General features: G+C 43.8%; 1 protein-coding gene across 2 annotated transcripts in view; it reads left to right on the top strand.

Moving 5' to 3' along the window:
- Positions 1-15342: 15342 nt before the first annotated feature.
- Positions 15343-18159, top strand: part of GNG2 (G protein subunit gamma 2) — a 120899-nt gene continuing 118082 nt past the window's right edge. Inside the window, exon 1 of one of the 2 annotated variants that reach the window (XM_042989697.1) lies at positions 15343-15695. The gene's annotated coding sequence lies outside the window, so the exon portion shown is untranslated. The remainder of the gene's footprint in view (positions 15696-18159) is intronic. The other variant, XM_015544485.2, reaches the window with a different exon arrangement.

The raw sequence follows: 18159 nt of genomic DNA on the forward strand, positions 1-18159 counted from the left end.
GACAAGGAAAATATGTACTCATATGCTCAGGTTCAAAATAAATATTCTGAAAGACACCCAATTTATTGAGGATTCTTTTAAAAATTTTAAAATTTTCTCTTGGCTTTCTTAAGAATTTATCTATGAGCTAAATTTTAGGGTATCATGTGGAGCCACTTGTGTAAATTTTGTAATTTTAAATCATAAATAAAAATTTATCTTTAAATTATAATTAGATTTGAAAGAAATCTGCCCCAGCATTTCTCAAAGTATGCTCTGAAGTACTGGGGATGTTCTGTGAAGATATCACTCGGTGATCAGATTCATCTGGGAAACAGCATATTGTCTAGAGCCCCCTCCTGGAGAGTCACCATAGGTATTGGAATATCAAAATCGCTGAGAAGTTACGCAGTAAATAAACCTGCTTAACATTCTTGAACCTAAGATTTTACAAAATTATTTGAGCTCTGAATTTCCTGCCCCAACTTTTTACCTTGTGTAACACTTATTGACCCAGTTTGGAACTTGCTGGCTCTTGCAATGAGGCAGTGTTGGATGCCAGAAAGAATATTAAGAAATGGCAGTTACAGGGCCTGGCTTTGTCTGCTTTGTACCCTGGAGTACCCCCAGGCACAGAAATTTATCTCTTGGTGTCACTTCTCTAGCATCTATAATACGTGGGAGGCTTTCGTTCAATGCAGATCTAACCTTCCCCAAGATAGACATTCAAAAAAATTACCTTGTGACTCAACAGCCAAAAATTAATAGTAAAGCACCAGTAGCTGCCTACATATGTGTTTTTCAACAAACCTATGGAAATTCTGCCTGACTAGGTTTTTGAAACCTTTATGTGAAACATTAGTCAAAAGGCAGAAAGATTTTTCTGGAAAAGGAACAACAGATTAATTTTAAGCCATTTGGTTCTAAGATATGATGGAACGTCAAAGAGGTAAGTTATCAACAATTTTAGTTTTTGCATACATAGAGTAATACAAAATATACATCTTTTTACATGCCAATCCTCTTTATAGACATTACTAAACACAGTTAACACACAGTCTATGAAAATCATAGAAATCTGGATTAATCAATATTCAGTATATGGTTTCATCAGGGTGTTACAAATCAATTTTTAAAAAAATAGATAAATAGCTGCATTTAATTCTCCAAAGTTATTGGAAAGAAATAAAAATTCATTGTTGAGTAAGTATTAAATTGGAACACTTGGAATCTTAATTCTAAAATTATAGAAGTAATTCTAAACAAAGTCCATGAGACTTATTTTTTGTTTTGTTTTGTTTTCAATTCAACTTAATTCTTCCACTCCAGTTAAATATTTCAGATTTCCTCTCTGTGGGACTCAGGCTGATTACTGAAGGGTTCCTGGCACCTGAGAATGGCATCGGTCTTCCTGTCACCATGCCAACTCCACTACAAAGGAGGGATTTCCCCTTTTTTCCCAGTCTTCCCTCCAGTGAAGGAGGGACACACTCCTGCCTCGGGGGAGGGGGGGGTGAAGAGCACGATTTCTAATCATAGTTGGTTCCTTTCCTCCGCCTTTGTGTGAGAAAAAGCCTTGAAATGAAATGCTTTGTCTTTTTAAATATGATTTTTGTGTTCTCACTAGTCTTACTGACGTCTTTGTGTGGTGCAGTGGCTGGGATCCCACTGCATTTACATGGCAACCAGGAAATCAGTCATTCAGAGTTGCCATGGTAACCAGAGGTGGGGAGGGGGGCAGGGAGAAGTCCATTTTATCACAGTAGGCTGGTGTCCCTTCCAGGAAGCCTACAGAATTTTTAGAAAGAGGTCATTATGAACACAAGAACAACAACAACAACGACGACAACAACGACAACAACAACAAAATGCCAGTTGGCGTTAGGACAACCATGCTCCAGCATCACAAAGCTCTTTGTAGTAGAGGAGGGTGCCAGTGAGCAGGTGGCAAACATTACAAGGAGATAAAGGGCGTTGCCTTCTCCCCTCAGAGCACAGGGTGTTGACTTGGTCTAGTAGGTCTGTTCAGGGAAGTCCCTAAGCACAAGCTTCACACTGAATTGCCCGATTCTCTCTCAAGTTTCAGGTCTGCAAAGGAAAGGCAGGTAACTGAGGTGTAAGGAGGGGAGTATCTTGTTTGGGTTGGGGCACAGTTCTACTTTTATGGTAAGAAGAACCCTGAACTGCAGAAGTGGAGCAAAGGGTGCTGTCCCAAGAAAAACGGAAGTGTCTGTTAAGTCTTGTTTCCTGCCACATCTGCTTCTGGAGCTGAGGGTAGTCATATTTCAATTTTTTTTTTTTTTTTAAAAGAAAGTCATGTGAGGTTAACCAGTGAGATTATCTTTTACAGGCTTGATAATTAGAATCCCCAGCTGATAGGCAGATCATGTTTTATAACAAACTACAGGGGCTCTGGTCCCCCGGAACAGACTTGGCTCCTGGATTTATTTAGTCTGACCTGTGGGGAGCCAGAACTACCCATGATTTGATCATGTTTATAGCTAAACTTGAGAATGCCCTACCTGATTTTTAAGTTTTCTAATGGCAGTATCCTAATAGGGAGATAGGAAAGTGCCTCTGCAAAGGTAGATCCTCTGGTTTGCAAAATGAGGAAAAAAAAAACAAAACCTCTCATCTTCCTTTCTAACAGCAGAGTGTTTGTTACTCTTTTCCTCTTCTGAAGATGAAATGATCCAACTCTTGATTTCTACCCCTCCTTCCTGCAAACTGCCCTCCTCTGCTCCCTGTGTTCATCTCAGTAAATGGCTCCAACATTCATCATTCAACTGAGAGTCTTCCTTATCCATACTTCTCTCACATTCAGTTTAGCAGCTAATTCTTACAGGTCTGGTTTCAAAACAAGTCCTGAATGCAGTCTCTTCTCTCCACCTTTTTATCCATCATACCCAAGTTGTCATCATCTTTCTAAATTCTAAAAGAGCCTCTTGACTGGTCTTCCGGTTCCCATCCTGGTCACACAAGGCAAGTTAGGTCATGCCATGCCAGCATTGAGACTGCTCCCCACCCACCCCATGGCTGTGCACAACACTCAAAATGCAGCCGTGGTCTGCTATGGCCCCAGCCTACCCCTCCATCCTCATACCCTAACACTTCCCTGTGTGTGCACTCTATTCTTTTATGCTGACCTTGTCATTCTTTGAACACATCCAGGATTCTTCTTTGGGTCTTTGCACATGCCTTGATATTCTTTCCCCCTACCCCCCATGTTAGGAGGGCTTCTTTCCTCACTTTCTTCAAGTCTCTAAATAGGCTCTCCTACAGGAAGCCTTTTTTGTTTGTTTGTTTATTTTTTAATATAATTTATTGTCAAATTGGCTAACATACAGTGTGTAAAGTGTGCTCTTGGTTTTGGGGGGTAGATTCCCGTGGTTCATGGAAGCCTTTTGATCAGCCTGGGTCTTTCATTGGAAACAAAAGTCACACAAGTTTTAGGAGATGAAAGGACTTATTTGCTGTGTGCAGGAATAAGGAAGCCAACAGCGAGATTGAATGCCATAGCTAGTCTTAAGGAGCCAAAGGGAAAAAATAATATTGTAGGTGCACAAAGGGAGCTGCATCCTGGAGTCCCGTGGGGCTGCCCAGAACAGAATGCTGAGGCCTAAGCCACTGACCTCACTTTCTGTGGATTGGCCAAACAGAGCTGGAAACCAGAGTCCAAGAGAGTCCAGGTAATGTAGTATTGGGTACTATAGAAGTTATCAATGGTTGCACAACAAATAGTCCCAAAATACACTGGCTTGAAACAATAAACATTTGTTATCTCTTTCTTTGGGTGGGGAACTTGGAAGCAGCTTATCTTCGTGTTTCCAGTCCCAACCCTCATGTGAAATTGCAGTTAAGACATCAATTATTCGAAGGCTCATGTGGGATGAAGGATCCATATCCAAGGTGGCTCACTTACACGGCTGGTGAATTGTTGTTGGTTGTCAGCAGGAGACCTAAGACCCTCCCCATGTGGGCCTCTCCACAGGGCCGCTTGAGCATCTTCACAACATGGCATCTGGCTTCCCCCAAGGGAGTGATCCAAGAGACCAGGGTGGAAGCTACAATGCCCTTTTGTGACCTAGCCTTGAAAATCCCTTGGGTCACTTCAGCTGAGTAGAGCAGTTCTGAGTCAATGTGAGAGGAGACCACACAAGGGTGTGCATACCAGGAGCCAGTTATAACTGGGGGACATCTCAGATGTAGTAGAGATACCACTGAGTGCAGCACAAAGCAAAGAAGGGTGGAGGGTGAATTGAAATGGCCGGGGGGGGGGGGGATGTAGAAATCAGGGAATAGCAACCTTCTTACTTAAAGTATTGTATGCAATCCTGCCACTCCATTCCCCTTTACTCTGTTTTATGTTTCTTCATAGGACTTAATGTTACCTGACATGTATTTGTGTATTAACCACATTGACCCTGAACAACACAGGAGTTAGGAGCACTGATACCCCACACAATAAAAAATCCACACATAACTCTTGACTCCCCCCAAACTTTACTAATAGCCTACTATGGACTGGAAGGCTTACCATAACATAAACAGTTGATTAACACACATTTTGTATGTTATATGTATTATATACTATATTTTTTGCAATAAAATGAACTAAAAAAAATGCCAAGAAAATTGTAAGGAAGACTATACTTGTAGTACTGTACTGTATGGGGGAAAAAAAAAAACCCACGTGTAAGTGGACACGTGAAGTTTAAACCCGTGTTGTTCAAGGGTCAACTATGTTTTATTTTTGATTCTCCCACTATCGTATAAACTTCATGAGATAAGAGACTTAGTCTATTTTGTTTCCTGCTGGCACTTAGCAACCTTTCAAGAAATACTTTTGTAATTGAATGTATAAATGATACCCAATTTTAGATAAAAAATAAATGTTTTTAAATGCCCAATTCCAGTAACATCTCCACCTTTTTAAAACTAAAACCTTATCCCCCCTGCTCCCTGCCCCCCAAAAAAAGAAAGAGCACTGCTACTCAGTGAATTAGAATTTGCCTCTGGGAGCTTTGCAAGAAACACAGTTGTCTCTTAGTCCTGTCTCCTCCTTTGGTTTGCTATTCCTTTGAGTTGTTGCTAGTGCTTTCCTGAAATTTTAAAACCAAGGTTTCACATCTCTCCTTCTTAAAAGTAAATTAAATTGTTTTCTGTTTATCTGGCTCTCCGTTGAGTTCTGTTTTCTGAGGTCTTGTTTAAAAATGGTTTTTGCGAGAAAAATAAACACTTCCCTCCTAGCTTCCCCTTTATTTCCCCCTCCTCTGTTTCTTCCTGAAATCTGGCAAGGGCACATGTGGCAATTTCTTGTCCTCCGTGGCACTTAAGAGGCTAAAGAGATTGCTGACCTCTGGTTACCCATAGTCAGAAGAGAACAGAGCAAGCAGGAAACAAAACACTTGTCCTGGACCACCCCCCCCCCCCCCCCCCGGCGCCAACTGGGGAGCCCATGTTCATGCTTTATCCCAACTGACTGATCATAAGAAGAAGGCAGCCTCAGGAACATCTAAACCCAAATCTAGAGTGGGTAAACCCAAATCTATCCTCTACCAGCCCTAGAAGGTGCGTGATAAATTAACACCTTCCCAGATATGAATTGGGAGAAAACTAGTCTGTTATGCTCTGAAGCAATGGCCCTTGGAGTGGAGGAGACAAGCTGGTTGTTACAGCCGGTGAGAAGACATGACTTAGTGGCACACTTAGTGCCACACTTAGTGCCATACTTACACACGAAATCTACAGACAGAAGTCTTCGTTGTAATTCCTTTCGGTAATGAGCTACAGCCATTCAGAATCTGTACCAGAACCAACAGCTTCAGCTCTCATCAGTACTAAACCTCATCATTTGTACATATTAGAAATATGAATAGTAAGTTTCTGTCATTCTTGTAAAGTTCACTTAACAAAGATTTAGTGAGTAGATACTGGGTACCAGGCACCATCAAGACCCTGGCTAATCAAAATAAGCACCTAGTTATCTTCCTAGAAATGTAGGGGTAGAGAGGTGTTTTGATTTTTCTCATCTGATGATTGTCATAAATGGTGGGGCTTTGAAGATTCTCCTTAGGCTATTGTTCCAGAATAAAGTGGGAGTCTGTCTCACTAAAAAATTAAAGCAAATATATTCATTACACTTTCACTTCTTTCTTGGAATCTTATTTTTCTCTAGTGGGGTCCCCTTAGCTATGGGCACATACAATGTTTTTTTCCCTCTTGTGTATATTGTTTGAGATTATTTCTTTCACTTTCTGCAGATATCAAACCACGGATATATATATATAATCCTTAGAACATGGGGAATGTAGTCTTAGAGTGCCAAGTGTATTTATTGGGTATTAGTGGAGTTTCCTTAGTCATATTTATGCTATTAATTTTTAGTATAAATCTACCTACTTTCTAAATGTGGAAATGTGAGGTTGGGGAGTTAGGAATGTACACAGATATTTTAGTAGCAAACAAATGACTTGGCTGTGGGCTGGGTGAATTCTGGTATTTTGAGCTGGGAAGGATGCAATGACAATAACTGATATTGAGCAAGTAACCCATTCTTTTCATGTGAAAACAAAGCCATAAAGGACAAGGTATAAATAGTGACAAACTTGCCTACCAACAAGATACTATAGGACTTTATTAATTTTTTTTTTTTTTTTTTTTTTTTTTTTTTTTTTTTTTAAGAATTCAGTTTTTTTTTTTTTTTTTTTTTTTCAACATTTATTTTATTTTTGGGACAGAGAGAGACAGAGCATGAACGGGGGAGGGGCAGAGAGAGAGGGAGACACAGAATCGGAAACAGGCTCCAGGCTCTGGGCTGATGGCTCAGAGCCTGACGCGGGGCTCGAACTCACGGACCGCGAGATCGTGACCTGGCTGAAGTTGGACGCCCAACCGACTGCGCCACCCAGGCGCCCCGGACTTTATTAATTTTTTAAAAAATTGCAAATAAATCCACAAATTAAATTAAATTTAATCTGTGTCCTTTACTTGGCATGCTTTTGCCTTTATTCATACATGCAACAAATATTTATTGCACACCTACAACGTCCTGTGCACAAAGCATTGCAGAAGGTACTAGAGATATAGCACCAAGTAAGACATTACCTGGGTATTCTAGAATTCCACATATGGTAGATGATAGAGAAGGAGAAACACACAATGACAATAAAGTGTGATAAGAGCAATAGCAGGATAAGCAAGAGGTGATTTGTGAAGGAGGGAGGATCCACCTAACCCAGTCATTTTCTTTGAGAAAACTTCACAAGTAAAAATAGTAGTTTCCTGAGGAATCATATTGTTTATTTTTGCCAAGTCAATAATTTGAGATGTCCAAATTTACTATACACCACACAATTCTTCTCTGTTGAAATTTCCCTGTGTAATCATACTGAAAGAGCAGACCTAGGCCAGCCGACTAGTGACTATGTCCCTGACATGGCCGCAGAAAGAAGTTCCCGCTCAAACCTCAGACCACACCTCCTCCCCTTGAGTAACTTATGTTTTCTAAGAAAGCAGGCTACCGATTGATGCATTCTTCCGAAGTCTAAGGTGGGAGGAAGGGGAGTGTGAGAGGCGAGGAAAGTGTGAATAGAAGAGGGAGGGCTTCTCTCAGGTAGGGGCCAGAGAGGCAGGAGCCCTCAACCCTGTCCAGGCTTAGAATGACCTGGGAGCATTTTTCCCCTCCCCAAACCAATTAAATCAGAGTCTCTGGGGATGGTGTTTGGTGCTAGGTATTTATATAGCACAGCAAGGCTGACAGCCAATGGTTAATAGGTGACCAGTGAGAAACGTTCTGTATACACTGAGGCCAAACATGTTAGAGATCCTCAGACACAGTGGTTCTTAAACTTCAGGTGCATCAGAATCTCCTGGAAGACTTGTTCAAACACAGATTGCTGAGCCCCACCCCCAGAGTTTCTGATTCAGTGGGTCTGTGACCCCCAGGCCCAACATTAGCATTTTTTAACAAGTTCCAGGTGACGCTGATAATTGCTGATCTGGGCCCACACCTTGGCAGCCATTGTTCTATCCTTCCCCAGCCAATAGGCTGAGGCCATGACCCTTCCCCAGCCGGTCGGCTAAGGCCATGATCCCTATAAAACCTTTGTGCTTTTGAAAATCGCGCGCTCTCTTTCTCTCTCTCCGGTATCTTACTGCTGTGTCGGTGCAGGTAGGGGATTGAGCTCGAGCTAGCTCGAATAAAGGCTCTTTGCTTTTGCATCGGACTCGGCTCCCTGGTGGTCTTTGGGGATCACGAATTCTGGGCATAACAATGCAAACGAAAGAACGTTGAATACCCTCTTACTAACGGAACTGATACCGTTTTTGTAACATTTCACAGGAAGTTATAGAAAATGTTTTGCGTTACTGAAGATGCACCATCCAAGTGTGCAGATTTGCAAGAAGAGTAATCAATGATAAAACTTTTAGGAGCTTTCTACATAGAGTGGGACTCCACTGTCATCTGAGCAAATAATGGATTTTCATACTAGTTTAATATTAACATTAGTCAGCTGGTAACTTCAGGGTCTGTCCGTTTAAAAAAATATTTATTTTTGAGAGAGAGAGAGAGAAAGAGAGAGAGTGAGGGAGGGGCAGAGAGAGATGGAAACAGAGGATCTGAAGCAGGCTTCATGAATGTGGCTCGAACTCAGGAACCGTGAGATCATGACCTGAGCCGAAGTCGGAGGCTTAACTGACTGAGCCCAGAGTCTGTCCTTTTTTAACTTCAGTATCACCTTTTCCTTTTTTTCTGATTTTCTGATTCTCAAGGACATTTTGGGTAATATATTAAGCAGCCAGGGTGGTTTGCTCATTCCTAGAATTTTGTAAAAAATATGTGCTTGTGTTTTCAAAGTGGTCAGCAGTACTCATAACTTTCTCCCACAGGGCCTCATTGTTTAGATTCAGTTAAAATCAACAAACGTGTACCGAGCATAACGTGACATGCCGAGTCCTGTGCAAGGTGCTGAATGGTGCAGAGAGCACAGCCCTTGTCCTTAGCACTCAGTCTACTTATTAGACTCAAGTGGACTCTGGTGGGAGAGACAGGGTCACCACCTAGCCCTTAACACCATAGTTCCTTCCTCAGTGCCTGGGGTTCTGTCTCTGAAATTCTATCATAGGAAAATTCAAAGTGAGAACTTAGGAGAAAAACAGAGCTGGTGGGGAGACTGAGGTCGTAAGTAAACCTATGAAGTATCTTTACAATGGGGAAATCAACAAAGACACAAAGAGGCTTTCAAACATCTTTTGTTCTCCAGCCTTTTTCAACCCTGTTTGCTATAGAAAGAGATCACCTTATCTGGTTGACATATTTGGTGCAGAAAAATCAAGTCTCTCCTTTCTGCCCTGCCTGCAAATGATTGGAGTTCTCAGCGTACAGCTTTTCTTTCAAGACACTTCAAAATGGTTTCCTTGTGTGACGTTAATCTCACCGATTCCTGTCCTTTAATACTGACATTCCTTTCAAGGGTTGTTCTCCCAAGGCTTTGCTGCACTCCATGGTCTCTAACCTCTGTCGTACTTTGTTGCTGACTCCCTCTTCTTGATCCTGTTGCTCACTTCCTGTTGTCCCTGATTTTCTGTGTGATGCTTCAGAGACTTTTTAGAGGAAACAGGTTGTATTTTGCGGCAATTGCTGTTTCTGTCCTTATGGTAATAATGCATTTGGTTTAGACTGTCTCATCAACCCAGTCAATGGTCCACCTCCTGCTCCTGCTGGTGGAGGGTATGGAACGTTTCCTCCTTCTGGGAAGACCAGGACTGCAGACACAGTGCAGGCAGTGTGCACTCGGGGAGCGTCCAGCCTTCTTCAGCCTGGCCAAGCGCCCGCTGTTTCCATCCACATCTAGGCCGCTTGCTGACTGACTTCCAGCTCTGGTTCTGCCTCCCTCCCCATCTCCTGCCTTCTTCCTTCCTGCATCCCTCCATACCTAGTATCTTCTAGCAAGACCTCATGCTTCATGGTTAGCCTCCTCAGCATCCAGCTCCTGGCCACCCTTGGCCTCCGAACCCACCCCCTTCCTTCCTATCAACACTTGTGTTTCTTCTCTCATGGGATATTAGGAAAGCAAATTTCTTGAACTCATTCATCAGTGACAACCTCCCCAGGGCCTTATGCCTGTAACACACACACGTACATTTGGGTTAACAACCCAAATTGGTTTAATGGTGACGTTTCAGGCAATATCAGGGAAGTATCTGGAGGGCGTCACACTCTTGCACTGAATCCCCTCCTTAGCCCTGCCCAGGGGAAAGGGAGAGGGGAGTTCATGCCTCTAACATTTTGCCCTCTAGAGGAAGCCTTGGTCATTACTCTGCAGACCTCTTATCCTACTAGCTTTTGTCCTGGGCCATGACAGAGACTGCCACTTTTCATTAGTGAGGGGCAGCCGCTCTCTCTCAAAAATCTATTCTGTCTACCTCCCCCCGCCCCCCCCCCCACCGCCCCGACTCTCTTTACACCAAACATGATTTAGTCTTGTTGACTCCTAACAGCTGGGGTAGGCTCAGATGTCTTGGGGGAAGGGGGGTTGGCAATGACCCTGTGACACATAGATCTGACTGGCACAAGATTTATTAATGTATGAACTTTCTTTCCATTTCACTCTCCCCTCTTCACTGCAGCCACACACAGATGCAATCCAGCAGCGGCTTTGCCCGTTCGCTTTATGGCTCCTGGCTGCTACAACAGAATAAGAAAGGATAGAGAGACATCAAAGCTGGGACATGGACAGGAAAGTAGGGAGGGCTTAGCCAGAGAAAGCAAGTCAATCAAAATACTAAAGAACTAGCAGGCATGGCGAGCGCGGCAGAGGGACAGGAACAATATTGTCAAGAGATTGGAGAAGGGTTTGGGGATCTGGCATAGGAGAGCCTCTGGGACAGCTGCGAGGCGGCAAAAACTGGAGCGTGCAGGAGGGAATGCGAAAAGTGTTTCTGGCTTATAAATCAGTCTCTTTAAAGTTCACCTAGAAATGCAAGTAAAGAATAGCTTTTTTCCTTTTTTTCTATTTCTTTTTAGAGTTTATTTTTTAAAATTACTTTTTGTTGCCAGATTGTGCTTCTTTATAAGCAATTCAGTGCAGACGTAGAACCAGGATTTACCTACATAACCAAAATTCAGAATTTGGCATGCAAGTTGCAGAAAACCGTGGTTTTCTGCAAACAAGCAAACAAACAAACCTAGAGGGATTATTGTCTCATCCCATGACCAACTTCTCATATCAGAGACTTCCCTTTTCTTCCCCTCCCCAGGCACCCAAATGAATACAGTGGCAGGTTTGGAAGTTCTGCCAATGATGACTATTATACAAACAGTAACTACCTGCTTTGTGACACGCGAAGATGAACAGAACGTGGCCCTAACCTTAAGGGGCTCAAACAGTAACAGGTGAGGCGGACATATAACAGCTCATGAAAACAATGCAGTTAATGCTGACTCAGAGGTCGAGGCCAGGCACCGTGTGTTCTCCCAGCAAAAAACACCCGGCCCTGGGGCACCTGAGTGGTTCAGGCAGTCGGGCATCCGACTTCAGCTCAGGTCATGATCTCTCAGCTCGTGAGTTCGAGCCCCGCATCGGGCTCTGTGCTGACAGCCCAGACAGGGCCTGGAGCCTGCTTCGGATTCCGTGTCTCCCTCTCTCTCTGCCCCTCCCCCACTCATGTTCTGTCTGTCTGTTTCTCTCTCAAAAATAAATAAGTAAATATTAAACACAAAAACAAAAACACCCGGCCCTGCTTGTGCAGTCAGGGCAGGCTTTGGAGAGAAGCTGAGTCTGAAGAGATAGGAAGGGGTTGCCAGCAGACAAAATGGAGGAAGGAATGAGGGTGTTGCTACCCAGATGAAGGGCATATGCTAAGGTGCAAAGGAGATAAAGGGCACGGTCCCATGAGAATCCCCGTGGAGGTGGAGGTGGGGTTGTAGGTTAGCTAATAAGGTGAGAGTGTAGCTGGGTGACATTCTGTAAGGTCCTGTGTGCCAGGCAGAGGAATGAAGATTTGTGTCCTGTAGGCAAGGGGGAGGGGAGATGCTGACGAGGTATAGCAGGGCAGTGATGGTATCAGCTATCAACGGCTTATCTTAGAGTTTATTTTTATTTATTTAGAGAGAAAGAGAGCAAGCGGGGGAGGGGGCAGGCAGAGAGGGAGACAGAATACCCAGCAGGCTCCAGGCTCCGTGCTGTCAGTGCAGAGCCCAAAAGCAGGGCTCGAACTCAGGAATGGTGAGATCATGACCTGAGCCTAAATCAGGAGTCAGAGGCTTAACTGAATGAGCCACTAAGGTGCCCCCTGAACTGTTCATTTTAATTTTTTTTTAACGTTTATTTATTTTTGAGACAGCATGAACAGGGGAGGGTTAGAGAGAGAGGGAGACACAGAATCTGAAACGGGCTCCAGGCTCTGAGCTGTCAGCACAGAGCCCAACGTGGGGCTTGAACTCACGGACCACGAGATCATGACCTGAGCCAAAGTCGGAAGCTCAACCGACTGAGCCACGCAGGCGCCCCTGAACTGTTCATTTTAGAAGTGTACTTCTAGCGGGCATGGTTTAGAAGAGAGACTGGAGGTAGAAGGACACAGGAGGGAGTATTGCAGTCATATAGAGGAAACCAAAGCATTTATGTTAAGACAGGGGCAAGGAAAACAGGGATTTAGTCAAAGGGATAGTTTGGTGCTATCAAATTATATGGGAACAAACAGATAAGGAACTTTCAATCAGACATGGGGTGACAAAGACAAATGGTTTTGATAGCATTCTTATATTCTCCCTGTGGGAAACAGGTTTATAGTCCTCATTAAATAAAGTGGAGAATACAGAAAGGGGAACATGCTTTGGTTGAGGCAATAGACAAAATTTGGAAAATGTTAATTTCAAGGGACATTCAGCTAGAATGTTCGGTAATGCAGGAGAGATATCAGGCTGAAACGATGGCTTCTTTATGACCATCAACCACTTCTACACGGTGGACCTAAGAAATAGAAGGTATCAATGCCTATAAATAAGACTATTGATGAGTTGGAGTGTTTTACGGGTTTCTGTTCTATGCATTGATACAACGCATCTAGGCTAGGCTCATGTTTAGTTACTGATGGCATGAACTGTTAATGGTGAGATGTAATTATATCTCCCAAGAAATGAACACTTTGCAGACTTAGTGTGTACTTACACTATGCTTGTGTTAAGAGATCTGAACTGGATTGATCTTCTCTCTTGGCCAACCTACTCCCCCCAGCTTTTTCTTCTCCAGAAAGAGTCTGTTAGGACCAGTTGAAAGCAATGAGGTTAATGACAGAAAGAGAAAGAGCTTAAAATCTAGTTTTCGGCTGTGAAGAGAGGTTGGTTGAGCGCTCACAGCAGTGGTCAGGTGAACCTACTGAGAGTTTATTAAGCTCCAGAGGGGGAAGAGCCAATCAGAAAACAACAGGTCAAATTCCTGGCAGATTTCCTTGTCTGAGATTTTCCTATAAAGATGTAAAGGTAAATACCAACCACTCTCTGCTGGTTGAGAGAACGTGTGAGAAGGAGAGAGACAAACAGAGGATTAGAAAAATAAATAAATGAAGAGACCTGTTTGAATCCAGAGTTAACACCAAAATCCACTAGTCTAAAACTAACCAGAGATTTGTTTCCGTAATCTTCCAACCGTTAATAATTGCGCTTCTCATTTTTTTCTTAGACTTTGTAGCACAGATACTGTATTTAAATTTTTACTTAAAAGCTCCTGGGAACCTCTGCCATGAAGATTCCTGATTTGGAGATAATTCGTGTCTGATTTCCATTGGGTTGCAGGAGGCAGTGGAAATCTGTGTCCAATCTTTCTCCCTACCACAATTCTGTTTCTTGGTGGCTCAAAAGCAGTTCCTTGATTTTAATCTTAAAACAACCCATTTTGTAATTTTCTGATGTTAGTGAGTTGACATTAGGGTCCTTTTTGATAAAAGATTTCCAGAAAGAAAAGTCAATTCTGTTCTTGGAACGTCAAAACAAAGAGTATGCTGGGACCGTGTCAGAACATTTCCTATTTAGTAAATTCTGTATCTTCAGGTGCATGTGGCCTCAAACTGCCGGAGGGTTAAAGCAGGACTGGATTTAAACAGGTGGAGTTGGGGAATTAACTCTTTTGCCTGGGGAGGATTAGCTTTCTGGGCACTGAAGCCTGGAGAGAGGTTTCTTAACAGCAATGCTTGGACACTGGGAAGATTTTCTCCTGCCCCTAGGCCATGTTTAATCTGTAGCTTCCCCAAAGCACCTTGTAATGGAATTGAGGGGAGGGTGATTCACAAACTGAACAGATTGTCGCCAAGAGCATCAGAGTTTAGTGACGAATATACTGATGGTGGGGAACTCAGAAACCAAAGACTGGTCCTGATGTGGCTGCTGACTCTCAAAAGTCATCTCGTCTCAGAGCATCCACGTTCTCTAAAAAGAGCTAATGTGTATTTAACACTTCCTAAGTCCCGGGAACTATTAGCATTTTGTGGCCATCTCCTGTAACCCTCACATTTCTGCTGTGGGATGTGACTGTAATCCTTTCCATTTTGCAGATGAGGGAATCGAGGGACACGGACGTTAAATAATTCACCCAAGTTCATATAGTCAGTCATGACAGCTTGGATTCAAGTCCTAGTGGACAGACTGCCTGCAGTCTCTACCCTTACCCATAACATGATACCTGTCCTAAAGCCCTAAAGCAAGGGGGAAAGGATTAGAGGGTCATGAGGGTCCTTTCAGCCCTACCAGTGGGAGTGGGTGGGGGCAGGGGCAGAGTTCTCTTTCTAGGCTGGGAAGGCATTCAGCTCCCCCCCCCCCGCCCCCCCATTCCTTGGCACCTCTGAGAATCTTTTGGGAATATGTCTTCACTGTCAGGCTACAGGTAGCAGTACAGGACTTGGTTTAGCACTTGTACCCCACAAGGATACTTATCAGGGCCATTCCTTTCTGAGCATGTGGGTTAATAAGATCTCCGTGGTAGTGGGACCTTGGAGAAATTAAGCTGCTGGCATGTTGGCCACAGAGCAAAATGCTGCAGCGAGAAGCTGCAAGCTGCAGGCTCCCAGCTAGCTGCCTTGAAAGGGACCACAGTAAATCAGGAGCAGCCATTGAGGCTGGTGCTGGATTTCAGGGCCAGCCCCCCGCCAGGGGCTGCGGACCCCCCAAAACCAACAGCAGCAGCAGCATCAACGACAACTGGCCGGTGCAGGCCGGTTGCCGGGAAGCCGACTGCGCGCGCGGAAGGGGGCCCGAAGAGGCGGTTTCTGGAAGCTGCTGTTAGAGGTGAGGGAATGAGAAAGGGGAAGGAAGGAACAGAGGCACCAGGGGGACTTGGAACAAAGGGGTAGAGGGGCTCTGGTCACACTAGTGTGGGCAGCGCAGGAGGAGGTGAAAGCGCTAGCTCGAAAGAGAGGGAAAGAAGAAAGCAGCCGAGAGCCACCAAGAAGAGGAGGAAGTGGGAGATGCGCTGCTTCCTGTAGAAAGCGCGATGATTGAAGACAAAGCTGGGTGGGGACTAGTCCCTGGGCTGCAGGCGCCGCTGCTACACACGCACAGCGCACAGCGCGCAGCGGCGGCCGCTCCGTGGCAGCTCCTACTACTGCTGGGCTGGGCCGGGCCGGGCTGGGCGGGCTGCGCGGGCTGCGCCGGGCTCCCCTGCACACATCGGCTCCCCCGCAGGAGACCAGCCGCTCTCCGACGAGCCGCGGGCGCCCAGGTAAAGGGGCCGCTTTGGGGCTCGCTCCTTTTTAAGCGAGAGAATGACCACCGCCTGCGGTTGTAAGGGCGGATTTCTCAGGGAGGATGGGGACGTTGCTTCGGGATCGGTGGGGGGAAAGGATGAGAGGATGGGTTCTTTGAGAAGGGCTGTTGAGAATGGCCAAATTCGTGGCACATTTGCTTTTGCGTTTGTTTGGTTTTTGTTGTTGAAATCATCGTTGGCGCTTCGCTTTGGCGATTCGTCAGAAAAACACCCTAAGTGTTAAGAAGCCGTTGCAGAGTTCTCTTGGAAGAAAAGCGGGGCTCAGTTGAAATCAACTGGGGCTGTGAAGCTGTGGGCTCATCATCTGAGCGTTGCAGTCCCCTCGTCTTAAGGGTGTTAAGTGGTGGAAAATGTTCGTTGCATTATCTTTCTTACATACTGCACTGAGGTGTCTGCTGTTTTGCACTATAACGACTGTGATTTAGCTGTTTTTTAAATTATTATTATTTATTTATTTATTTTTGGTTAAATCCTTTTGTACTCAGAATTTGCCAACAAGGGCTGGAATTGCGTATGTGAGGGGCAGTATTTGTTTTAAAAAAACGGTGTCTTCCTCCCTCTGCTCTCTGTGCAGCTGCTTTCTGGATAACCTCAGACAGAGCTACCATTTGCTAGTAGGTCTCATCCTAAAGTTGCATCCTTTCTCATAGGAGTGTGGCGGGTTTAACTTGTCCAGAATCAGATATATATGGATTTGATGTTTATGTGGATTTTATTCATCTGTAGGTCAAGATGCATGTTAACCTTAGTGAGGGACAAAACGTGAAAGTGGAGCTCGGTTATTTCCTTACCTGTTTACACCCAAATGGTAAAATCAGAATGCGATTTTTGTTCTTTGGTTATCTTGAGCGATGGATCCTCTTAATGAGAGTGCCCGTGACTATGACTTGTTCATATTTATGAACGACCTGTAAAAGTACACTAAATAGGTCTAATGGATTGGAAATGAAATTGTGAGATGTCTTTGGCAGGATATGTAGGAGAAAGAGCATAAGACCCTACTGAAGCATGGTTTTAAAAATTAAGCTTTGTTTCCAATGGAAAGTGTGGGTAAGCAATAAATGGTCATTGATGAAAGGTTTCTTCTTGAATGTTTAGAATGAAGAGAGATAAGTTTTCAAAGGAAAGAAAGAACTGCTTACAGTAAGGTAAAAAAAATAGTAAAAAGGTCGTATTTAGATATTCAAATTCCTAACATATAGGCTTTTAAACACTAAATATGCCGTTGAGAGTGTATATGGCTCCTCATTTCTCACCATTCTCGGTTATGAGAAGCTGTAAGGTCTGCTTTTTAATGCCATCTTTCTGAAATTGATTTGGCTTCCCAAAATTTGTGGGTAGCAGCACATGTTCAGAGATGAGAATCTTTAGGTACTAAAGGAAAAAAAATGTCTACTTCTCTGAGGTTACTTATTAAATTAAACTTGTGCTATGTCTAAGGGGCAAAATATTGCTAGTGTTGAAACCGTAGAGTTTCCCTGTGGAGTCAATGAATTTAATCAAACCTGTAGGCAAGCCAGGTCATTCCATGTACTTCACAATTACACTCCCCATTTGCCTCCTAAAGAATAAAATATGTAAAGATCATCTTCCAGGGGGAGATGTAGGGTGGATCTTGGATCCAGAATGCCCCTAACTTGGATCCAGTTTTGTGATCAAGCTGCCTGTCACTAAATGAAATAGAAAGTTGGGAATCTGGGCTGTATGAACAAGGATGGGGCTCACCCTTTGGTACTTACTCATCTTCAGGCTGTATTCACTGGATCCTGCCAACACCCTGCTTTATTTGGGGATGTGTAGATAATCTGTGTTATTCTTCGCTGTGTTTCACAAAAGAGTAAGAAAATGAAACCTTGGCCCTTAGGCACAGGAGAGTCAAGAGGGCCCCCTGTTCTCTTTTAGAAAACAATTAAGAGCTGCCTATTTTCTGCACAGCACAAAACATTTCCTTAATTGTTAAATTCCAGCTTGAAGCACAACATCAGTGAGTAACAGCAGATCAGCCACTATGATGGTAGAAGGTTTAGGAAAAAGATAAAAATGCTTCTATGCTGTAAAACTGGACTATTTCCACTTGTTCTGGCCATATGGAATATTGAAAGACATAGTGCTTTTGCCCAGAGTATTCAGTGGCTTTTGAGGGAGTCGATGGACACTGAAATTTTAATTGTATGGGTTTTTTTTCCTGCCATATGGCCAATGGCTGAGTGGAAACATGACTCCATTATTTCGTGGCCAGCCCTGGGCCTCATATGGTGGGCACATAGTGAATGTATTTGGTTGACTGACTTTTTTAGCCTACTTCAGAAGGCAGGCCCAACTTTTAAGTATAAAAGCTCTATCGTCAAAGCAGAAAGCCAGTTCAAAAAGACAACTGTGGGTAGAATAAAAGAACATCGTGGAGTGAAAAGAACATAGG

This window comes from Panthera tigris, chromosome B3 (genome assembly GCF_018350195.1).
Source record: "Panthera tigris isolate Pti1 chromosome B3, P.tigris_Pti1_mat1.1, whole genome shotgun sequence".
In the NCBI taxonomy this organism is placed as follows: domain Eukaryota; kingdom Metazoa; phylum Chordata; class Mammalia; order Carnivora; family Felidae; genus Panthera; species Panthera tigris.